The sequence below is a fragment of the Nerophis ophidion genome, linkage group LG11, assembly GCF_033978795.1.
Source record: "Nerophis ophidion isolate RoL-2023_Sa linkage group LG11, RoL_Noph_v1.0, whole genome shotgun sequence".
Lineage (NCBI taxonomy): Eukaryota > Metazoa > Chordata > Actinopteri > Syngnathiformes > Syngnathidae > Nerophis > Nerophis ophidion.
The window spans coordinates 39,156,758-39,175,463 of NC_084621.1; the positions used below are offsets into that span (position 1 = coordinate 39,156,758).

The 18,706-nt window shown below is 39.4% G+C and overlaps 1 protein-coding gene across 3 annotated transcripts in view; it reads left to right on the forward strand.

Moving 5' to 3' along the window:
* Positions 1-18,706, forward strand: part of col14a1a (collagen, type XIV, alpha 1a) — a 386,358-nt gene that overhangs the window by 89,577 nt on the left and 278,075 nt on the right. The window lies entirely within an intron of this gene.

Sequence of the window (18,706 nt, forward strand, 5' to 3'; positions counted from 1 at the left end):
CTTTTCGTCTTGGAACCAAGATTATATTTGAACAGGCAGCTTTTAATACTCTACCAATGAAATGATGTTCCAAATGCAGGGAAATGTGAGACAAAAAGGAATGTTTCTGCTTGTGTAGAAAATGATATCACAATGTCTAGCTGTGAAATGACATGTGCAACTTTGGAAATGTATTTTTATTGAACACTCTATTGTATTGTTCTTCAAATACCTTTTACTTTGCCCTTGCTTTTATTCCAAATAATTAGTGTAGTGGTACCCTGTTTTTTGTTAGTAATCTATCCTAAAGGTACATCCTACGAAGACTCAGTCGTACAAAAAAAGCAAAGCAATATTTTCCTACGTAACAATGCATATCCAATTAATCCATTCCAGAAATATCACCAAATTAAATAATTTTAGTTTTACATGCAAGATACATATAAATTACAAATGCAATTGATTAAAATTTCACCGGACTGTTACCTTTTATTGAAAATATTTTTGTTGCACACAATAAGCATAGAGAGAACAGAGAAGGGGAGAGCCGCAACGATTGCACCTTTGTACTTGGCTGCGATTTTTTTTTAAGAAGCAGGAGAGTGCAAAAACAAGTTGCCTTTATATTGAAGCTATTCTCATATACAACTAATGTATGGCACCGAAAGACTTCCAAAGTTTGCAAGTAAATAGATATGATCAAAATAGTATCAATTTCATTGAGATTCCGGAGACATTTTGAGAGATAATGAGCTAGCCAGTCATGTGATCACGTGACGTACAGGCATTAAACGCAGATCCCCTCATCACCAACAACAATGCAAATCATGCAGACTTTGTGAGAGCCAACAACGATTACTTTGAGAAAAATTATGGTCCATAAACTTATATTGTTGATCCTGAATATAAAGAGGACAATCTACCAATTTTAGACGCTATGCATAATAAATATAGCTTTAGTGAATCACTGAGCATTATGTAGCAGTATTGCTAAGTGCTAAAAAAGAAATACTAACTACGAACATAATAAAATGATAGCTTAATGTACAATGCCAGCTCTCACTGCGATGACAACTGACAGGATGTCCATATATTCCCATTTATATGAAGAATTAATCTTGATGCATACAAAGGGTTAACAGGGAAAAGTCTCTCTGCAGACACCGTCTTCGGCTGTGTGTGTTTGTCTCCGTCTCGGGGCCTGAATTGAATGTTAGAGATGAACAACTTCTAGAAGTATGGGTAAATCCTGCTAATATACAGATGAGAGGCATGATTTCTAGAATCTGGAATAATTTTGACGAGTCGAGACGCGATGACATCAAGACATGGCGGCCAGCTCACAGTAAAGCAGCAGGGTGCTACTGAGCTGTGTGTTATCAATTTTCCGCAAAAATAGTCCGTCTGTGTTAGCGCTTATAATAACAACATTGATAGTATTTAGTTAATCTTCAGGTCACGATATGTATAAAGAGTGTTGTTGGTAGGTGGTTGGATGGTTAATTAGAGGGTTTTGTGGGCGGAATAGAGAGTCCCTATTGACTACATTGTTAGCAGACTTTTTATGTATTAATTCATTTACGACTTAGAATGCATAACAAAAGAAAAATATGTGTTCATGTCTTACATAAGGATTATGAGTGATAGACAACACATATCTCCCTAATTTTTAAATTTTTCCAGTATGACTGATCTGATACTATGCTCAGAGTGCAGGAGTGTTACTCCTGTGACGTCAATCTACAAAAAATACAGAAGACGTTCAATGTGGTATATTCAAAATGGCTGACCACATTTGTGGCATTTTGTGATGTTTAGATGGTATTTTCACATGTTTTGCGGATTGTAAATACAATTGGATATGGTTTAATGGATACAATGGAACACAGTCAAGCCAACTTGTTTTTCCACTCTACTGGTACTTTAAATTCAATAGTGTTTTTCATCTTTTTTTTAATTAGCATGCTGGCATTCCAACTTTCTTGGACCACATTTTGGCTTTTTTTGCTGTCTAATAAAACACAACAACCTTGTGGTGTAACTACACTATATTGCCAAAAGTATTTGGCCACCCATCCAAATGATCGGAATCAAATGTCCTAATCACTTGGCCCGGCCACAGGTGTATACAAACAAGCACTTTGGCTTGGACTGGAACAGAAAAGTTTGACAAAGGCGGAATCTCATTCCTTTTGTGGTTTTGTTTAAGCACACTTGCTGTATTGTAGGCTGGTTTAGTATTCCGTTTTTTTTTTTTTTTGTGCAAAGAGGGAAAATCTACTATAAGGTGTGAAGCGTAGAGACCTCGTGTCGTTAAAAGTAATTCAGTCTATGTTTGGCTCTAAAAATAGAATAACTTTTACCCCCTCATTTAAAAAATATTTACAGCTGTGCGTTAAAGAGAGAAATGCAATCGCCTCAAGCCTGACCTCAACCTGTGTGCAATTTTTAGATTCGTAACTTACATCAGATTAGAAGGAACTGTGAATATGTTCCATTGCAAATGACCTGCTTTGGTGCAACTGAGATAAGGCTATTTTTGTTTAAATTTTACAGCTGTACCTCATTAACAATACATGTTGTTAAACATGGAAGTGTAAATGATGATGAAGGAAAAAGCCCTGGTGGGTCAGCACACTAAGCAACATACAACACTGAAAAAAAATGACACAGACAAACTGCTTTGGCATACAGATGCTAATGTTAATAAGGTGATACAAACCATAAAGGCATGCACCATGAATTGATTAACGTGGACCCCGACTTAAACAAGTTGAAAAACTTATTTGGGTGTTACCATTTAGTGGTCAATTGTACGGAATATGTACTGTACTGTGCAATCTACTAATAAAAGTAGCAATCAATCAATCAAACCATTCTAGCAGTACCTCTAAAACGCCACTAAGTGACATTATCGCTTGCAAGCCAAGCCGTCTTAGAGGGGTTAGTAGTTTACTTTATTTCAGTTTTATTTGGTTTTACAGTGTTTAACTCCTCTGTTTGAAAAAAGAGAATAAAACTAGTCTAATAGTTTAAAAAAATAGTCTACATAATATTTTTAACCTACTCATTGGCCTAGTGGTTAGAGTGTCTGCCCTGAGATCGGTAGGTTGTGAGTTCAAACCTCGGCCGAATCATACCAAAGACTATAAAAATGGGACCCATTACCTCCCTGCTTGAAACTCAGCATCAAGGGTTGGAATTGGGGGTTAAATCACCAAAAATGATGCCAGGGCGTTGCCACCGCTGCTGCTCATTGCTTCTCTCACCTCCCAGGGGATGATCAAGCGTGATGGATCAAAGGCAGATAATAATTTCGCCACACCTAGTGTGTGTGTGCGTGTGTGTGTGTGTGTGAGAGACAATCATTGGTACTTTAACTTTATTTTTTATTTGAATTTTTCCTGCTACTACTACTCGTCGGCAGCAGATAGAATCCTTACGACTGCTTTATCAAAACCGTTCCTTAGTGTTGTGTCACATGTTGCCGGGTTTAGTTGGGGGCGGTGGGGGGAAGTTGAGATGGGGGTGAGGTGAGATGGGGATGAGGTGGGGTGTATATTGTAGCGTCCCGGAAGAGTTAGTGCTGCAAGGGGTTCTGGGTATTTGTTCTCTTGTGTAACGGTGCGGTTGTTCTCTTGAAATGTGTTTGTCATTCTTGTTTTGTGTGGGTTCACAGTGTGGCGCATATTTGTAACAGTGTTAAAGTTGTTTGTACGGCCACCCTGAGTGTGACCTGTATGGCTGTTGATCAAGTATGCCTTGCATTCACTTGTGGGTGTGAAAAGCCGTAGATATTATGTGATTGGGCTGGCAACCAAAGGCAGTGCCTCAAAGGCATGCCCCCAATATCGTTGTCTGGGTGTAAATCAGGAGAATTCGGTAAAATGGTTTCCCTGGGAGATTATCGGGAGGAGCACTGAAATTCGGGAGTCTCCAGGGAAAATCGGGAGGGTTGGCAAGTAAGCTGATAGTGTGTTTTTATATTCTTTCAATCGGAAACATTTACCCTATAGCCATCATTTAGGTTACTTATTTGGGGAAAATGTGGTGATTTGATGTACTATAAAACAGCTCATCGCCCTATGCTGCCTGTTACCTTCACTTCTGAACGTGTATACCTGAAAGGTTCATTAATTTACTGTAATTGTCAGTGACATAAACATAATAGTAATGGACACATACTGTAGATTTGTATTCTTTTTTAAGATGGCTATTCCTGCTAAGTTGTGTGTCCTCCAAAATAAAATCCGAAAGAATGTTGTGGTCATACAAATAAATGTGTTTGTTTTTATTATCAAAGCAAAAACAAATTATTTACTATTACCTGGCAAGTGATGTATTTTTTTTGGAAATCGGCCTTAACCAGTGTTTCCCGAAATGTGATCGCTTTTATTTGGACAGCTGTGTCCTATTAGATTAAAGTATTCGGTGTGTGTGTATGTGAAACAGATGTGGTTCAGTAGCGCCTAATATTTAAACAGACAGTGATCTCTTATCGAGGCCAAATTAGAATTGAAACAGTAAGTCATAACGGTTGAGTTTTTTATTCATTTTTTCCAATGAAAATAACAAATATTTGAATATGTTTGGAAAATATTTTAAACATTCTTAGCTTAAAGTTTCCTTCTCACATTATAGAGACCGTAAATTATCCAAAAGTCAGTTTCCTGTTACAAAATGCATTAATCTAATTGGGAATTTTGAAGAAGCTGTGGGTTGAAAAAGTTAAATAATCATGAGCAAGATGACGCTCGTGTTGGACAGGTCTACCACAATTATGAAAATAAAAAATAAAACAATATTCATCAAAACATTTTTCATGCATGAGGTGACTTTTGTTCTGAATACTGTAAAACCTTTTAACACACCTCGAAAGTTGTACATTTGGAGTTCAACAGCAATTTTCCAGGAGGAATATGAATTAATTTGACTAAATTCATTATTTGAAGTCTTGAAGTGGAAACTGTGGTCATGCGGAATCTTATTAGACTTCAGCTCAGTGAAAATCTAAAAATTTACGGTCAAACGATAAGCCTCAAGAGTCAAACAAAACTTAGAGTTTCAATTCTCATTATAAATGAAGACACAACACTTCAGCACCTTGCAGATCTAAAATAATAACTCAGCATGTGTGTTGCTTTCTTTCCTTTCTGTGTTTATGGTAGACTGACCATACGTCCTCTTTTCCCCGGATATCTCCTCTTTTGCGGGCCTCTCCGGGGTGTCCGGGCGGGGTTTCTTAAATGCCTCAAATGTCTGGCGTTTTGTGTCAAGGATGCATGTATTTCCAATGTACGTACAGAGTTAAAATGGTTAAAAACAAAACAAATCGTGAAGGTGTGCGCACACAGCAACTATCGTAAGGGAGCGGCAGAGACTGAGAGAGCGAGGTCGTGGATTGATAGGCAATAAAGGCATACTTGATCAACAGCCATACAGGTCACACTAAGCGTGGCCGTATAAAAAACTTTAACACTTTTACAAATATGCGCCACACTGTGAACCCACAGCAAACAAGAATGACAAACACATTTCGGGAGAACATCCGCACCGTAACACAAAATAAACACAACAAAAACTATACCCAGAAGCCCTTGCAACATTGAGTCTTCCGGGATGCTAAAATAGACACCTCCGCTACCCCTTAGCCCTCCCCCGCACACACACCTCAACCCCGATTACGTCACATCAAATATTCCACTTTGAAAAATAATTTTGGTGGAAGATTTTACATATTTTGTGTGTTTGCCATAAAAAAAACATTTTGTTTGACAAAAAAAGGGTGGAAAACAAACAAACAAAAAAACAACATAAAAAACCTAAAACATTTTGAAATGAGGAATAGATCTGAAGTTGATGTAGAGATTTAAGCATTAAATATAGAATGTATGTATGCCCTGGCACACTATTATCATCATTTCATGACCGAAGCAAAACTCTTTTTAAACTTTTATACTGAAATTAATACACCTACAATTTATTAAATAAAAACAGAAAAAAACTACCATCAGCGATAATGTTTAGATCCATGAAGGAAAGAAGAAAAGTTAATGAATGTTTACAACTGAATACATTTACATATCCATACAAATGTCTTCTTTTTTGTTTTTATTATTCTTTAACGAATTAAGTAACGTTTATGACAACCTTTTTCCACAACACAACATAGAATGTATGATATAACAGGATAATGCATACGTTTATAATATTTTTGAAAACGCTTACAAAAATGTGGGACCCCAAAAATGTATTGTTGGATCCCATTTTTATGACTTGATGGGGTCCATGGGAACCCATTTTGAAAATTCCTAGCGCCAACAGTGCTGTCAACAGAGGAGAAAAAATGCTTTATTTAAATAAACATATTATTTATAAAGCAAGTTCAAGTATCATTGGCAAATTTTCACCGAGTCCTAGCCTTGGCGTGCTGCCCGCCTTGGCACGCATATATGTGTCCTCTTTTGGGGATTTCAAAATATGGTCAGCCTAGCTTATGGGTGTGATACCAAAGGGAACAAGTGATGGCCATGGGGGAAAAATATGATGATAATCATATAAATAAAGAATCACATAATGAGATCGGTAGGTCGTGAGTTCAAATCCCGGCCGAGTCATACCAAAGACTATAAAAATGGGACCCATTACCTCCCTGCTTGGCACTTGGCATTAAGGGTTGGAATTGGGTTTTAAATCACCATAACATGATTCCCGGGCGCGGCACCGCTGCTGCCCACTGCTCCCCTCACCTCCCAGGGCGTGATCAAGGGTGATGGGTCAAATGCAGAGAATAATTTCGCCACATCTAGTATGTGTGTGACAATCATTGGTACTTTAACTTTTAATAACTATTGTGATGTGGCAACAAGGTGTTGTGACTTGTCTCTTAAAATGTTTGCCTAAATTCACAAGCCAATACAAAAGATAAGCTTACAGGAGTAAATAAGGTTGCTTTGAGTCAAAAAAGTTCAGTTGTAACCACTGAAAAGTGTGTGTGAAAATAAATCATACCATCGAACCTGCCTGTCTGCACTCACAAATGAATGTCTTTGCACAACAAAGGGCAAAAACCTATCCCCTTTTGCTATGCTACAGTTCTTTTTCCATCACATGTATAATGTGATGAGAGCAAAATGTTGCCCTCCTCCCTAGCATCCAAGAAGCTTACGACCAGAGCACACACACAAACACGCGCGCACACACACTTAGAAAGAACCCAGGGGACGCATGTAGTTAAAGTTGAACCGGAGGCCAATGAGTGTCTGTTGACATTCAGTGCTCTGATAGTGAGAGATGTATTGGAGTCCATCACCTCTACAAAGTCATGCCTGGAGTCAACCTTTTTGTCGGATAACCTTAAGTGAGCTCTTTCCACTCTTAAACCCTTGACTGGTCCTTACCATGTATTTACATATTTGTCCCTACTAACAAAAGATGTCAGCTTTCCAAAAAACTTCTGTAGAAATTAGTGCTGTCAAAGGTAACACGATAACAAGTTACAGAACATTTCCTTTAACTGGGAACTGCACTTTTGGGGGGAATTTTCCCATCAACCGCAAGAACACATGTCTTTCTCTTTTATGTGCAGTTTAAATATTGTAAAAGTGCTAAGGATTGATCTACTCCGCCTATAAAGCCATCTAGAAAACTTCCTACAACCGTCAACAACGTTCCATTTACATGCCATGAACTGCATATTAACTACTGTAAGCTACAGCGATATTGTTATTGTAAGAGCTAAAATCCAGGAACTACTTTTCTGCCTTTGTGACACATCGCCTTGCTCACACTGCCCCTCCAACCTCTCGTGAATAGCCAGCAACTAGCTCCTAGTGAGCTTTACTCCAGGTCGCAAACAATAACGTTGATTGCAACCCAGAGTAAAATAAAGAAGAACCTTGAGCTGCTTCTGCTGATGGTAAATGGTAAACCGGTTGTACTTGTACAGCGCTTTTCTACCCCTTTTTAAGGAGCCCAAAGCACTTTGACAGTATTTCCACATTCACCCATTCACACACACATTCACACACTGACAGTGGGAGTTGACATGTAAGGCGCTCACCAGGACCCATCAGGAGCAAGGGTGAAGTGTCTTGCCCAAGGACACAACGGACGTGACTAGGATGGTAGAAGGTGGGGATTGAACCAGCAACCCTCAGATTGCTGGCATAGCCACTCTACCAACTACGCCACGCCGTCCCCTGATGCTGTATTGCATTTGAGTTACGAAGTATTTGTGTTTTCCCATAGATTATGAATCTCACCTAGGGCTAGGCGATATATCGATATACTCGATATATCGCTGGTTTGTCTCTGTGCGATATAGAAAATGACAATATCGTGATATTCGAGTATACGTTTTCGCGCAGTTGCTTTTAGCTGCGGGCATTACACTGCATGCGTTTCTCCCTCTTTCTTGTTTCTCCTTCTCACAGAGACTTAAAACAAGCACACTTTCTTACATACGTCACGCGTGCAACATCACACGCCCTCCCCGAGCAGAGAGGTAGCGACATGGGTAACATTAGCTGTGATGCTAACGGTGTGTTGCGAGTGGTAATACAAGAGAGACAAGGTGCAAATCTGGTAACAAATGAAGGAAGAATTAATTCCCAAGAAAAGCAGCACGGGGTGCATCGTCTGGCGGTGGTTTGGCTTCAAGCGACAATATTTCGAACATTTATGCGGCAGAAGCGTTGCTACAAAAACTAGCAGAACTGCTAATTTGTAGCATCATTTGAAAAGTCACCTGCTACAGAATGGAGGGTGCTTTAAACTGTGCATGTCAACATCTCCGTTCGGTGCCACACCCACAAAATGCCGAAGCAACTATTTCCACATCAACACCGTAGGACATATACTATTTAATATGCAGCTCATTTTTATGTGACACTTTTTGAAATATCTTGTGTGACATCATGCACAAAATTGCACTTTATTTGTGTTTAACTATTGCAGTGGCGTTCCGTACAAAAAGTGCACTTTAATTTAGTGTTGTTTTGATACGTCATCTTAGTGACATCATGCACAAAAGTGCACTAATAGCTTGTTTTAATATCTCTCTGACAATCTTGAAATTTCTGTTTTGAAATGACATTAATGTTTGTGCCACTGCTTAATAACTGTTTAATAAATACAGTTTTGCTAAGTTGACTTAGTTGTATTTTCCCTCTGCATGAAAGTTTAAAAGTAGCATATATTAATGCAGTATGAACAAGAATGTTTTAATGTAGACACATAGAATCATCATACTGCTGTGGTTATATGTATCAAGTGTTCATTCAAGGCCAGGGAAAAATATGGAGATATATATTGTGTATCGCGATATGGCCTAAAAACATCGAGATATTAAAAAAAAGGCCATAAGGCCCAGCCCTAATCTCACCTGTACAGTAGAAGGTTGTGGCACCAAGCTAAGAAGTTGGTTGTCTTTGAAAGCCCACACGGTATTAACTTGATATTATATGGCTCTAAAGGCAGTACAAAACCACTGCAACATTACAAAGAAGCATTTGTATCCGAGGAGGGAGGATTATTCTGAAATTAGCAGCTCAAAGAAAACACAAGTTGTCTTGTTGGCATTTTATCAGTCGGCATCCCGCCGAGAGCGGACATTGTGAGTCACTGTTTTATGTTCTTGTTGAAATCGTTTAGAAATGGTGCTACAAGATAATGCTCCAAGGCTCTCATGAAGTCTGGCGTCTGTAGTAGCAAACACAGAAAGTGCTCTCAATGTGGTTGATGACACTGAAATTACGGAGCAATGAACACTATCATTACTCTGTGCTGTGTAAAATCAATACGCCCCCAAAAAAAGTTATGATAATGCTTAAAATGACCAAAATACTCTTAAGTGTTATATGTTATCATGAATGTTGCTACATTACATACATATTTACAGCATGTATATAAAACGGTGTGGAGGTCATTGGGTGCTTTATGCATTATTAGCCACCTCTTACTAGCAGTTTTTTACTATTTGGAATGCACAGAAAAGGAAAAGACGTGTTCTTGTCTCACATGAGAATTGTGAATGATGAGCCAATTCCCCCCAAAATGCAGTTCCCCTTTAACAACACACTTGTTTTTGACGTGCAAATAACCTACGTGTGTCCTTTGTGAACCTCGGTCTATCCCGTAGCGTGTAAAACTGCAGCTGTGTTTCTGTTGATGTTGAGCCACAAGCATTCTCCAGACAAAGACCAAAGCTTTTTCTGTCACCGGAGAAATTGCCAGTCGTCAGCTGCCCGCTGCTGCCGAAATGCTTGCATTCCGAGAGGTGGAGCTTGACTTCCGTGTTTATATACTTGTTTAGTGCATTAATGAAACAAAATGTAGATTGATAAAATAATGCTTTCGTTGTCAATGATGCTTGGTAATGTAATGTATAATTGTCATGATCTATGGCATAGATCATGTTTTTCTTATTTTCCTTTTGTTTTAAGATTCCATTATTTGCTGTTTGCCCTCCCTTATTTGTTTAGTTACCATGGCGACTTATGAGTTTCACCTGCCTCTGGTGTTCGGGACACGCACTTGCTCTAATCAAGAGAACATTATTCATGCCTGTCTTTGCCAGTCAGTCGTCCTGGCGTCATTGCTTGTTTTCATGCGATACCATAGTTCATGTTACTCGATTCATGCCGTGCCCACGTAAGTCGTGTTTATTTCTTGGCACAGTTTCGTGTTTTTTCCAAGGCATAGTTTATGCTTTTTGTTTCATGCCATAGTTTTGTGTTTCTTCCAAGCCATAGTTAGTTTGTTTACCTCATGACCTGCCAAGATTTCTTGAGTTAATAAATATTTTCCTACCTGCTAGCCTTGTCCAGAATAGTCCGTATGCATCCCGGGAGAACAAACCTCGTAGTTAGCTGCAACTCCCCCGTTATTACAGTAATATTTGTACTTAAATATATGGTAAGGAGGACACATTAGCTGGCAGGTTAAAATATGTTATTTGAATTTTTTTTCAATAAATCAATTAATAAATCCAAGTTTATTAATAAAGCCCGTAATTACAGGTACCACAAAGGATTGCACAAACCACAGTGGAATTCATGATAAAGTGAGACTCCAGTCCATTGGGGGCAAGCAGAGGGTTGTATGAGGTTTTCATCCAGGTCATAGAGTAGTAGTCCACACCATGTCATGACTTAAAACAGCTAGCAATTCTTCCAGACTGGATTTATTCGTGGCCATCTGGTAACCCCTCCTTGCAGGAGAGTGGGGGCAAAAAGAGAGAAGCGGCACGTCAACTGTCAAAAACAGAGCCTATTTATATAAATGTGTTTTAAGGTGGGACTTAAATGCTTCCACCGAGGTGGCATCTGTAACTTTTGCCAGTAGGGAATTACAGAGTAATGGAGCGCAAATAGAAAATGCCCTTGAGCCTACAGACTTTTTTGGGCTTTGGTAATCACTAATAAGCTGGCATACTTGGAACATAGATTTCTGGACGGAATGTAGGGAACAATACAATCAGCAAGGTAAGATGTTGCTAAATCGTTTAATAGTTTGTACGAAAGTAATACAACCTTAAAGAAGAACTGCACAACCCATAATTTTGCCTATCGTTCACAACTATTATGGAAGACATGACGATGGATGATATGTTTTTTTAATGCATTCAACATATTAAATAAATGCGATCAAAGTTTGCTTACAATGGAGCCTATGGGAGCCGTTGAAATCTGCCTATAAACCCCTTAAAAACATATCCAAACACCTCCAGTAGGGTTTTATATACATGAGTGGTTATCATAAATGTGCCCGTTACTGAATTACATATATACATATATAAAACAGTAACGGGCACATTTACTGAATTACATATGTATATATGTAAGTCAGTAACAGGCACATGTATAATAACATTTAATTTACATATTTTTATCATTTCAAATTCATAAAATGCATCACGTTTGCTTTTTTTTCTTCTTCATCCCTGTTGTGTTGGCCTTGCGACAAGGTGGTGACTTGTCCAAGGTGCAGCTGGGATAGGCTCCAACACCCCCCACCACTCCGAAGAGAACAAGCGGTAGAAAATGAATGGATAGATGGATGATTAGTACTCAATGCAGACCTTATGAGAGCCAACAAACATAAAACCACATCACTTACTGTGCCAGGTCTGCGGTCAGTAGGATGCCGACTGATATGATGTTCATTTATTCCCAAGTATGACTCATAATCCTCACAAACACACAAACTGATAGTGTGTGTGTGTGTGTGTGTGTGTGTGTGTGTGTGTGTGTGTGTGCGTGTGTGTGTGTGTGTGTGTGTGTGTGTGTGTGTGTGTGTGTGTGTGTTTGTGTGTGTGTGTGTGTGTGTGTGTGCGCGCGTGTGTCCACCATTTACGGACCACAAATGCTATCAAAGTTTACCATCTTGTTGGTTTACCTCCTCAGACTTATTCTGTCCAGGTGAGATGCATGATTGATGATCTTCAATAAACTTCCAGAGAGCAAGGAAGCGAGAAAACAGCAGAACTTTTGATAATTTAAACATAGGCACTCAAGCTTGTGATCACGGTTGTCGCTATAAATAGTTTGTCCGCTTTGGCCCTTATAATAACAATATCACTAATACCTGGTTAACATTTAAGTCATGAAATGTAGATGTAAAAATAAATGTATTGTTGGCGCTTTTTGAATGGTTATTCATTGGGTTTTATGGTCGAAATAGAGGACATCCCATTGGCTCCGCTGTAAGCAAACTATATTTTTTTATTATTTGGATTGCATTAAAAAAATCATCCATCGTCATGTCTTTCATAATGATTGTGAACAATGGGCAAAATTCCCCCCAAAAGTACAGTCCTTTAAAGTCGCATTGTAAGTGTACCGGGAGCCAGTGCAGGTGGGCCAGTATAGGCCTAATATGATCAAACTTTCTAGTCCTAGCAGCCACATTTGAACTGACTGTAACCTTTAAATGCTGGACATTGGGAGACCCAAAGTAATACGTTGCAGTAATCGAGATGAGCTGTAACCAATGATCTCAGCGTCTGTGGTGGACAAAATGGGACAGGTTTTAGCAATATTACGGAAATAAAATAAGGCTGTTTTCGTAGCACTCCTAATGTTCAGCTCAAACGACATAGTTGAGTCGAAAATTATAATGGGATTTTATACTGAGTAACATTGTACGATTGTTTTATTATCGAATTTCAATTTGGTATCCTTAAACAGGTGCCTGAGTCTAGCATGACCAATAATAAAGTTAAAGTACCAATGATTGTCACACACCCACTAGGTGTGGTGAAATTTGTCCTCTGCATTTGACCCATCCCCTTGATCCCCTCCTGGGAAGTGAGGGGAGGAGTGGGCAGCAGCGGTGCCACACCCGGGAATCATTTATGGTGATTTAACCCCCCATGCCAACCCTTGATGCTGAGTGCCAAGCAAGGAGGTAATGGGTCCCATTTTTTTATGTCTTTGGTATGACTCGGCCGGGGTTTGAACTCACAACCTACCAATCTCAAGGCGGACACTCTAACCACTAGGCCTAGTGTTTATTTTCGTCAACATTTCCGTTTTCTTAGTGTTAGGTTGCAGCAAGTTGCTGGACATCCATTGTTTGACACACCATCAGAGGACTAAAATCTGATATGTTGGTCAGCTTTAGGGGCATGTAGAGTTGGCAGTCATTAGCATAACAGTAAAAACTAACATCGTATTTGCGAATGATGTTGCTCAGTGGTAGCATATAATTGCTGAACAGAGCAGGTCCAAGCACCAAACCATGTGGGGCTTTGCACGTTACCTTAAAGGGGAACATTATCAAAATTTCAAAAGGGTTAAAAACAATAAAAATCAGATCGCAGTGGCTTGTTGTATTTTTTGAAGTTTTTTTCAAAATTTTACCGGTCCCGGAATATCCCTAAAAAAAGCTTTAAAGTGCCTTTTTTTTCGCTCTCTGCCAAGACACTGTTCATTTTCCTGTGACGTCATACAGTGCTGCCAATACAAACAAACAATGGCGAATAGCACAGCAAGATATAGCGACATTAGCTCGGATTCAGACTCGGATTTCAGCGGCTTAAGCGATTCAACAGATTACGCATGTATTGAAACAGATGGTTGTAGTAGGAAAGTATTGAAGAAGAAACTTAAACTCTTTAGCGAATAGCTATTGACGCTATTCATAGCCATAGCATGGCCGAATAGCTGTGTTAGCATCGCAGGTAAAATGTGCGGACCAAACGATCAGGATTTTGGCATCTTGTGACACTGGAGCAACTTAAATCCGTCGATTGGTAAGTGTTTTTTTTCGCATTAAATGTGAGTGGAAGGAAACGTAATATAGTTGCAAATGCATCTGCAGGTTATCCATACATCTCTGTGCCGTGTCTGCTTTAGCACCGCTGGTAAATAGCATGTTAGCATCAATTAGCATAGCATGTTAGCATCAATTAGCTGGCAGTCAACATCAACAAAACTCCCCTTTGTGATTTTGTTGACTTTATTGTTGCAAATGCATCTGCAGGTTATCCATACATCTCTGTGCCATGTCTGCTTTAGCACCGCCGGTAAATAGCATGTTAGCATCGATTAGCATAGCATGTTAGCATCAATTAGCTGGCAGTCAACATCAACAAAACTCACCTTTGTGATTTCGTTGACTTTATAGTTGCAAATGCATCTGCAGGTTATCCACACATCTCTGTGCCACGTCTGCTTTAGCACCGCCGGTAAATAGCATGTTAGCATCGATTAGCATAGCATGTTAGCATCAATTAGCTGGCAGTCAACATCAACAAAACTCACCTTTGTGATTTTGTTGACTTTATAGTTGCAAATGCATCTGCAGGTTATCCACACATCTCTGTGCCATGTCTGCCTTAGCACCCCCGGTAGATAGCATGTTAGCATCGATTAGCGTAGCATGTTAGCATCGATTAGCTGGCAGTCACGCCGTGACCAAATATGTCTGATTAGCACATAAGTCACCAACATCAACAAAACTCACCTTTGTGATTTAGTTGACTTTATCGTTGCAAATGCATCTGCAGGTTATCCATACATCTCTGTGCCATGTCTGTCATCGCCGGTAAAATGTGCAGACACTTTGGTACATTCAATGGGGGTTTGGCGGCAGACACTTTCGCATCTTCGGGCCAGTGGTGCAACTTGAATCCCTCCCTGTTAGTGTTGTTACACCCTCCGACAACACACCGACGAGGTATAATGTCTCCAAGGTTCCAAAAAATAGTTGAAAATAACAGAGCTGAGACCTGGTATTTGCAATGTGTTGAAAATGAAAATGGCGGCTGTATTACCTCGGTGATGTCACGTTCTGACGTCATCGCAAAAAGAGCGATAAACAGAAAGGCGTTTAATTCGCCAAAATTCACCCATTTAGAGTTCGGAAATCGGTTAAAAAAATATATGGTCTTTTTTCTGCACCATCAAGGTATATATTGACGCTTACATAGGTCTGGTGATAATGTTCCCCTTTAATAAACTCCAAGGTGACGTTATTATGAAATACACAGTGCATCCTTTCAGGTAAATAAGAGTTAAACCAAGAAAAAGCTAAGTCTGACATACCAACACATGATTTTGTGCGTTCTAATAGAATGATATTAGCAATAGTACCAAAAATAGCACTGAGATCAAGTAGCAGCAACACGGATGACGCATCAACATCCATAGTTAACAACAAATCATTAGTCACGTTTGCAATGGTCGTCTCAGTAGGGTGATTTGCTCTGAACCTGGTCTGGAAGGGTTCACACAGATTGTTAGATGCTAAGTATTCGTATAGCTATTGTACAACAATTTTTTTCGAGGATTTTATAGATTAACGGCAGCAGGTCAGAATTGAGGTTAGGTCTTTTGAGCAAAGGGTGAATAACCACTGTTTTGAATGCTAAGGGAAGAGTACCGGAGGAAAGTGATAGGTTAATAATATTTATAACTGATGGTCCTAATATTACAAACAGCTTTTTGATGACTTTTGCAGGAAGCAGGTCGAGTAGAGACAGTTTTTTTTTGTCCGATAAGTCGTGAGAGTTCCTCTATTTTTACTTCTTCAAAACGAGTGAGATTTTTTTGAAAGCATTTTCCGTAATGCATACATTCATATCTATGTGGGTCTAATGGTGTATTTATGTGGACATTAAAACAGCAACAAATTCGGAAAATTATTTGATAAAGTCTAAATAAGGCCCAGGAGGCTGATAGACAACAGCCAGGTGGAGCGGCAAAGGTGTAAACGACCTCATAGTAAGAACCTCAGCTCATTGATATTTAGCACTCAGGCTAGGGATAGGGTTAAGGTTTGCATCAGAGATTAGTGTGACCTCTTACCCCTTTTTAAGGGGAAACGCTACATGGGAACTCATATTGTCAAGAGGAGATGCCTTGTTAAGCAGAAAACAATAATCCGGTTTAAACCGTGTCTGGCTGACCGATGATGCTAAGATTGTTGTCTCTAATGACCACGTTAATTAATTTTTTAAATGATAATGCTTTGGGATGGATAGATAGATAGATAGATAGATAGATAGATAGATAGATAGATAGATAGATAGATAGATAGATAGATAGATAGATAGATAGATAGATAGAACTTAGTGACCATGTTCTGAAAAAGTATTGCACTGTTATTGTTTTGCATCCCCTGTCATCCTAGTACCCCCCGCCCCCCGCCCCAGAGAGGAGTTGTACAGTCTAATGGCGTGGTGGACAAAGGAGTTTTTGAGTCTATTCGTCCTGCACTTGGGATGCAGCAGTCTAGCACTGGACAGGCTCCTCTGGCTACTGATAACGCTATGCAAAGGGTGACTGGCATCATCCAGGATGCTCATTAGTTTTTCCACAGTCCTCTTCTCTGCCACCCTCACCAGTGAGTCCAGTTTCACTCCGATTGTACAAACCCTGTTTCCATATGAGTTGGGAAATTGTGTGAGATGTAAATATAAACGGAATACAATGATTTGCAAATCATTTTCAACCCATATTCAGTTGAATATGCTACAAAGACAACATATTTGATGTTCAAACTGATAAACATTTTTTTTTTGCAAATAATCCTTAACTTTAGAATTTGATGCCAGCAAAAACGTGACAAAGAGGTTGGGAACGGTGGCAATAAATCTGATAAAGTTGAGGAATGCTCATCAAACACTTATTTGGAACATTCCACAGGTGTGCAGGCTAATTGGGAACAAGTGGGTGCCATGATTGGGTATAAAAACAGCTTCCATGAAATACTAAGTCATTCACAAACAAGGATGGGGCGAGGGTCACCAATTTGTAAGCAAATTGTCAAACAGTTTTAGAACAACATTTCTCAGCGGGCTATTGCAAGGAATTTAGGGATTTTACCATTTATGGTCCGTAAAATCATCAAAAGGTTCAGTGAATCTGGAGAAATCACTGCACGTACGCTATGATATTATTACGCGATGATATTACAGACCGTTGAACCCTCAGGCGGTGCGGCATCAAAAACCGACATCCGTGTGTAAAGGATATCACCACATGGACTCAGGAACACTTCATAAAACCACTGTCAGTAACTACAGTTGGTCGCTACATCAGTAAGTGCAAGTTAAAACTCTACTATGCAAAGCCAAAGCCATTTATCAACAACACAAAGGAATGCCGCCGGCTTTGCTGGGCCCGAGCTCATCTAAGATGGACTGATGTAAAGTGGAAAAGTGTTCTGTGGTCTGACAAGTCCACATTTCAAATTAAATTTGGAAACAGAGGACGTGGTGTCCTCCAGAACAAAGAGGAAAATAACCATCAGGATTGTTATAGGCGCAAAGTTCAAAAGCCAGCATCTGTGATGGTATGAGGGTGTATTAGTGCCCAAGGCATGGGTAACTTACACATCTGTGAAGGCACCATTAATGCTGAAAGGTCCATACTTGTTTTGGAGCAACATATGTTGTCATCCAAGCAACTTATCATGGACACCCCTGCTTATTTCAGCAAAACAATGCCAAGCCAGCGTGGCTTCATAGTAAAAGACTGCGGCTACTTTCTTGGCCCGCCTGCAGTCCAGACATGTTTCCCATCGAAAATGTGTGGCGCATTGTGAAGCGTAAAATACGACAAGACTCCGGACTGTTGAACAACTTAAGCTGTACATCAAGCAAGAATGGTCAAGAATTCCACTTTCGGAGCTTCAACAAATAGTTTCCTCAGTTCCCAAACGTTTATTGAGTTTTGTTAAAAGAAAAGGTGATGTAACACAGTGGTGAATATGCCCTATCCCAACTACTTTGGCATGTGTTGAAGCCATGAATTTCTAAGTTAATTAATATTTGCAAAAAAAAAAATAAGTTTATGAGTTCTAACATCAAATATCTTGTCTTTGTAGTGCATTCAACTGAATATGGGTTGAAAAGGTTTTGCAAATCATTGTATTTCGTTTATATTTACATCTAACACAATTTCCCAACTCATATAGAAACAGGGTTTGTAGAACCGGCCCACCTGATCACAGTTCCCTGCAGTGCTCCGGTGCTGCTGATCACAGTGTCAGACGTGATGTCCTTCAGTCTGACGTACTGTGGCCTATCGGTGAGGTAGTTAGAAATCCAGGCAACCAGGCAAGGGAGACAATCATCTAGTATTTTAAAATTATCTGATATTGTCACTAAAATATTTTTTGTCGATTTTGTGTTCAGCTGTTTAAAATGGATCTGATCTTGTCACTAAAATATTTTTGGTCCATTTTGTGTTCAGCTGTTTAAAATGCATAATGTTTA